This window comes from Mandrillus leucophaeus, unplaced genomic scaffold (assembly GCF_000951045.1).
Source record: "Mandrillus leucophaeus isolate KB7577 unplaced genomic scaffold, Mleu.le_1.0 Scaffold248, whole genome shotgun sequence".
NCBI lineage: Eukaryota > Metazoa > Chordata > Mammalia > Primates > Cercopithecidae > Mandrillus > Mandrillus leucophaeus.
The window spans coordinates 454785-461293 of record NW_012102565.1 but is presented as its reverse complement, the minus strand read 5'-3'; the positions used below and the strand labels follow the sequence as shown (position 1 = coordinate 461293).

At 46.8% G+C, this 6509-nt stretch overlaps 1 protein-coding gene across 1 annotated transcript in view; it reads right to left on the bottom strand.

Moving 5' to 3' along the window:
* Positions 1–4086, bottom strand: part of BLVRA (biliverdin reductase A) — a 62909-nt gene extending 58823 nt beyond the window's left edge. Inside the window, exon 1 of the mRNA XM_011983214.1 lies at positions 4075–4086. The gene's annotated coding sequence lies outside the window, so the exon portion shown is untranslated. The remainder of the gene's footprint in view (positions 1–4074) is intronic.
* Between the last annotated feature and the right edge of the window lie 2423 nt (positions 4087–6509).

The following is a 6509-nucleotide window of genomic DNA, read 5'->3' as shown; positions in this document are numbered from 1 at the left end:
AGAATGGCTTGAACCCGGAAGGCGGAGCTTGCAGTGAGCCGAGATCGTGCCCCTGCACTCCAGTCTGGGCAACAGAGCGAGACTTCATCTCAAAAAAAAAAAAAAAAAAGGAAAAGAAAAACGAAAAAACGAAGAAGAGAAATCTCTGACAGAGCTTTTGCTGTGCTGTGAGTTTACCTCCTCCCCACTGAGGAAAGCTTCGGGCAGCCCATTTCCTTCACTTCATGCCTACAGGCTTCCAGCCATTTGGGGAGCTTGTCAGGTATGTTGGTGCACATGGAGACTCTCTGGTCACTTACTGCCCACCTGAAAAAGGCAGGCAGTGGTCGGCTGTCAGCCCACTCATGCAGAGGCGTCCCAGGATGTTTTTGTGTTTCCCGTGAATCAGATATAGCCATGCAGGAGACAGTGCCCTTGGATCCTGTCCAGTAAGGCTACCTGGAAGGGCAGGAAGCTGAGGGTGAATGCCAGATATGTAGAGGTGAGGAGGAAGTCAAGGTACATGCACCCAGGGATAATCACTGGAGAGAGGTCTGGCATGGTCATCTGCAAAGAGTTGATGAACACTACAGTCCAAAAAATAACATCATGTATTGTCGTAGTCTATTCGGGCTACTATAACAAAATACCTTGGACTGGGTAGTTTATAAACAGCAGAAATTTATGGCTCTTAGTTCTAGCGGTTGGGAAATCTAAGATCAGGGTGCCAGGAGATTCAGTGTCTGGTGAGGGCTCAGTCTGCTTCAAAGATGGTATTTTCTCACTGCATCTTACATGGTGCAAGGGGCAAGCCAGCTGTCTTCAACTTTTTTTTTTTTTTTTCTGAGATGGGGTCTCACCCTGTCACCCAGGCTGGAGTGCAGTGGCTCATCTCAGCTCACTGTAGTCTCTGCCTCCCGGTGGAACCTCCTGAGTAGCTGGGATTATAGGCGCATGCCACCACGCCCAGCTGATTTTTAATTTTTTTGTAGAGACAAGGGCTTGCTATACTGCCCGCATTATCTCGAACTCATGCACTCAAGAGGTCCTCTGCCTTGGCCTCCCAAAGTGCTGAGATTATAGGTGTGAGCCACCACACTCAACCAAGATGTTGTAGTTTTGAAAGCATCTCAGGCAGAAGCAGGAGAGTGCAGTATCCAGCATATATTAGCTTATTTATGAAGTCCTCTGAGATGCCACCAGGGGAGGGGGCCACTGAGTAAGGTTCTGCAAGTACAGGTAGAAATAATTATCTAGGAAAAAAAAAAAAGGAGAATAAATGTAAATGTGAACTTATTTATAAATACAGGTGAGAGAGGTTTGAAAACATCAGAAAAATATATGTATCTTCTAAAATTTTGAATGTGAGGAACACACAGCGAGGGAAGGATTCCCTTATTTTTCATTATAGCAGGAAAAAACAAAACAAAACCCATATACCCTCGACAGAGATGCATCTGGATCCCCTTTAAGATTTGAAGGAACGGCCTGGTGCGGTGGCTCACACCTATAATCCCAGCACTTTGGGAGGCTGAGGTGGGCGGATCACCTGAGGTTGGGAGTTTGAGACCAGCCTGACCAACATGGAGAAACCCCATCTCTACTAAAAATACAAAATTAGCCAGGCATGATGGCGCATGCCTGTAATCCCAGCTACTCAGAAGGCTGAGGCAGCAGAATTGCTTGAACCTGGGAGGCGGAGGTTGCAGTGAACCGAGATCACACCATTACACTCCAGCCTGGGCAAAAAGAGTGAAACTGTTTCAAAAAAAAAAAAAAAAAAAATTGAAGGAACTCTTCCTTCCTCAGAGGAGAGTGCCCAGGAAACCAGGAAAATCTTCCTTGTTTTTGAAAAAGGAAGCAGTGATCTAAAATGCTATTTAAAATGTTTACCATAAAAATGATTCAACTATTTGTTTCATCATGTACCTCTCCACCCCTATTGACTTCCTCTGTAATCTGCAGTGGGATTTTTGTATTGACTCCTTTTATTGACCAGTATTTTATTTTTCTTCTGCAAAATGTGCTAACTCATGCCAATTACCCACAGCTCTAGGATGGCACACCCACTTTTTTTCCCACCACCTGGGTGATAGACTTACCAAGAGTCAGGGTAGTGAATGGACTACCCTGAGTGGAATTGCATCCCCCCAAAAAAGATACATTGAAGTCCTAACATTTAGTTCCTCAGAATGTGACTGTTTGTGGAGATAGGGTTGTTACAGAGGTAATCAAGTTAAAATGAGGTTATTAGGGGAGTCCTATCTAGTATGACTGATGTCCTTATGAGAAGAGGAAAGTTGGATGCACAGACGCTGTATTAGTCAGGATTCTCTAGAGGAACAGACCTAATAGGATATATATAGGAGTTTATTAAGGAGTATTGACTTACATGATTACAAGTTCCCACAATATGTACTATCTGCAAGCTGAGGAGCAAGGAAACCAGTCAGAGTCCCAAAGCTGAAGAACTTGGAGTCCAGTGTTCCAGGTCAGGAAGCATCCAGCACAGGAGAAAGATGTAGTCTGGGAGGCTAAGCCAGTCTAGTCTTTCCATGTTCCTCTGCCTGCTTTCATTCTGGCTCCACAGGTGGGTGATTAGATTGTGCTCACCCAGATTGAGGGAGGGTCTCCCTTTTCCAGTCCACTGACTCAAATGTTAATCTCCTTTGGCAACATGCTTACAGACATACTCAGGAACAGTACTTTGCATCTTTCAATCTAATCAAGTTGACAATATTAACCGTCACAGACACCCACACAAAGAAAATGGCCACATGAAGACAGAGAAATGGACTGATGCATCTACAAGTCAAGGAGTGCCAAAGACTGCCAGCAAACAACTTAAAGACAAGGAGAAGTAGTGAAAGAGCCTTCCCCTCCAGGTTGCAGATGAAATGCAACCCTGCTGACACCTTGATTTCAGACTTCCGGCCTCCAGAGCTGAGACAATACATTTGTGTTGCTTTAAGTCACCTAGTTTGTGGAACTTTGTTGGGTGGCCCTACAAACTAATGCAGCCTATGTATGCCAATGCCAGTTATGTTTTTTATTGTAATTATGTGATTTAGGTAAATGTATAAGCTCATGAATTAATTTAAAAAGAAGTTGTTCCTAAGAAAATTAAGTTGAATGCTTTGGAAAGACTTGATAGAAGAGGATCATTTAAAAAACTGCTATTGGATTAGAAGCGGGAAAGCAACTGTAAAATGCTGGAAGGAAAAAATATAAGGTTCTGCACTCAAAGTACTCTGAAAATATTTTAAAGTTCTCCTTTAAATAAATATTAGAAATCTTTGATGATGCCTGTTGTGAGTCATGCAGAAACGATGATATGAAATTCTAGGCCAGGTGCCGTGGCTCATGCCTGTAATCCCAGGACTTAGTGGGAGGCCGAGACAGATGGATTGCTTGAGTCCAGGAGTTCAAGACCAGCTTGGGCAACATAGCAAGACCTTGTCTCTACAAAAAATACAAAAATTAGCCAGGTGTGGTGGTGCATGTCTGTAGTCCCAGCTATTTGGGAGGCTGAGATGGGAGGATAGCTTGAGCCTGGGAGGTCAAGGCTGCAGTGAGCTGTGATCATGCCACTCCACTCCAGCCTGGGTGACAGAGTGAGAACCTCTCACCCACCCACCTGCCCACACACACACACACACACACACACGCCAACCTCTAATCATCAGTTACATATTCAAATAAATTCTTTGAATCTATGGAAAAGATTGACAATCAAATATATATTTATGTGTTTTAGTTTAAATTATGTGAGGTATGTGTGTGTCATTTTTAAAATTTTATTTTAATAAAAAAAATAGAGACAGGGTCTCACTATGTTGCCCAGGTTGGTCTTGAACTCCTGGGCTCAAGCGGTCTTCTTGCCTCAGCCTCCCAGGGTGCAGGGATTACAGGCATGAGTCACTGCGCTTGGTGTGTGTATAATTTTTTTATTTTGAGACAGATTCTCACTCTGTTGCCCAGGCTGGAGTGAAATGGCATGACTTCGGCTCACTGCAACCTCTGCCTCCCAGGTTCAAGCAATTCTCTTGCCTCAGCCTCCTGAGTAGCTGGGACTACAGGTGAACGCTGCCACACCCGGCTTTTTTTTTTTGTATTTTAGTAGAGATGGGGTTTCACGTGTTGCCCAGGCTGGTCTCGAACTCCTGAGCTCAGGCAATCCACCCACCTCGGCCTCCTAAAGTGCTAGGATTAGAGGTGTGAGCCACCACGCCCGGCCCGTGTAAGAATTTTAAAGTAATTCTTCATTTTGACTTTTGTGGTTAGCTGATCATCTATGTGCAGACTAAATGAGTAAGAGGGCCTCTATTGTGTTGTTTTGGGGGTTTCAGAACTAGACATGAGTTTGAAAGTTCGTTCAAGGAGCTGTGCATATTATGCACGGTACTAAATTTTTCTAAGTTTCAATTTCCTCATTTGTATAAAATGGGAATAATACTTATGACCCACAAGTGTTGTGAAATTAAGTGACACAATGAACTTCAAGGGTCTAGTAGTATTAGAGGTTTTTCCACTTAAAGTCGGAGAAAACTCAATCTACCATGGCTTAAACAAAAAGGGAATAAATTGATTTGTGACAATAATGAAATTCTAAGGGAGCACTGGCTCCAGACACAGCTAGTCTAAGTCCTGCAAGTGACGTCCCAGAATCTGCTTTCTCTGTGTGCATCTGTCAACTACTCCTTGTTGGCTCAATCCTTGGACACAATCTCTCTGGCAAGGTGAGCATAGCAGGCATTTTTTTCCCCCATATCTTCCTAAGTTCAAATTCAGTGGCAAAGAGTGCCTGCTGAAGCCCCTCTTGGAGCCCTGTAAAATGTTTTCTTGCGTCCCCTTCTGATATGGTTTGGATCTGTGTTCCCGCCCAAACATCATGTCGAATTGTAATCCCCAGTGTTGGAGGTGGGGCCTGGTAGGAGGCGATTAGATCATGGGGGCAGATTTTCCTCTTGGTGCTTGGTAGTGAGATCAGGTCGTTTATACACATCTAGATGTGTATAAGAGACAGGGTGATGTAAGATGAGTCTGTTAATCCTTCCTCCATGATTATAAGTTTCATGAGGCCTTCCCAGAAGCCAAGCAGATGTCAGTGGCAGCGTCTGCTGCCATCACGCCAGCTGCAGCAGAGGCTGCACACTCCATGGGGCTGGTGGGAGCCTCGCCCCTTCTGAGTTGCGAAGGAAGCTCCCTGGGTCCCGCTGCAGCTGCTCAAACTGCAGCTGCAGACCCAGGCCTCCACGAGCAGGCTGGAGCCATGCCCTCCTGGGCAGATGCAGCCTCCCGACCACAATTGCAGACTTGGGCCTTCCACTCCAGGGAGCAGGCAGGAGCCGGGACAAACGGGACCCCCACCCCTTCCGAGTTGGTGGGGCAAGAGCTCCTGGGGTACAGCTGCGGACTCCCTCCCAGGCGCAGGACCCAGGCATCTCTGCACCGTGCATCCCGCACTTAAACCTTAAGTTTAAGTCTAGGAAGAGCCCCCCCAGCCTCCCTGCAGGCTGGGGGTGTCTGCTTCTGCTGCCTGGCCTCTCTCCTCTCTGGGACCTGCTCTGATCTTGGAGAGGGGGTGGGGCTAAGCCCCAGGGCTATGAATGGCAGTGGGAGGCAGACAGATTCCTGGGTGGAAGGGGGCAGGTCCCTGGTAAGGCCCCTCCTTCAGGCCAGGGAGGGTCTGAAGCCTGGTGGCTGGGCTGCCAGTCCTGCAGACTGGAGTGGGGACTAGGTGCCTCTTCCGGCCGCCCATGTCCACCCATGGACCAATCAGCATGCACGTCCTCCCCTCTGAGGTCCATAAAAGCCCTGGGTTCAGCCAGAGGAGGGCAGAGGGTGGGGAGTACAGAGAGAGTTGAAAGGAGAGGACGACCAGCTGCAGAGAGGAGCCACCCTCTCTGCTGAGAGCTTCAGGGACCTGCAGGTATGTCAGGACTACCAGCTGCAGAGAGGAGTGACCCTCTCCAGGGCCCCCTCTCTGCTGAGAACTGAATGCTCCATGGGATGACCTCCCTACAGAGAGGAGCTGTCCCCTGCCTGTCTCCTCTGAGCTGTTCTAACAGTTAATAAAGCTCGTCTTCATCTTGTTTACCCTTCACTTATCTGCATATCTCATTCTTCCTGGATGTAGGACAAGAACTTGGACAAGAACTTGGGCAAAGGTGCCATCGGCCACAGAGGTTTCTGGCCGGGAAATTGACACCCCAAAGATCCCATAACACCAGCATCATGCTTCCTGTACAGCCTGTGGAACCATGAGCCAATTAAACCTCTGTTCTTTATAAATTATCCAGTCTCAGGTATTTCTTTATAGGAGTGCGGGAGAACAGACTAATACACCTTCATTCTGATTAGGCTACATAACTACCTCCAGGTTAATCAGTGTCCTAGAGGAAAGCATGATTTGATTTGGAGGGAGTAGGTCTCCACACAAAGCATGTGCACTGGGTGGGGCGAGGGAGTTCTCTCCAGAGAAACTGGAACGGTATTGAGAACAAGGGAAGTGGATTCTGGGTAGCTAA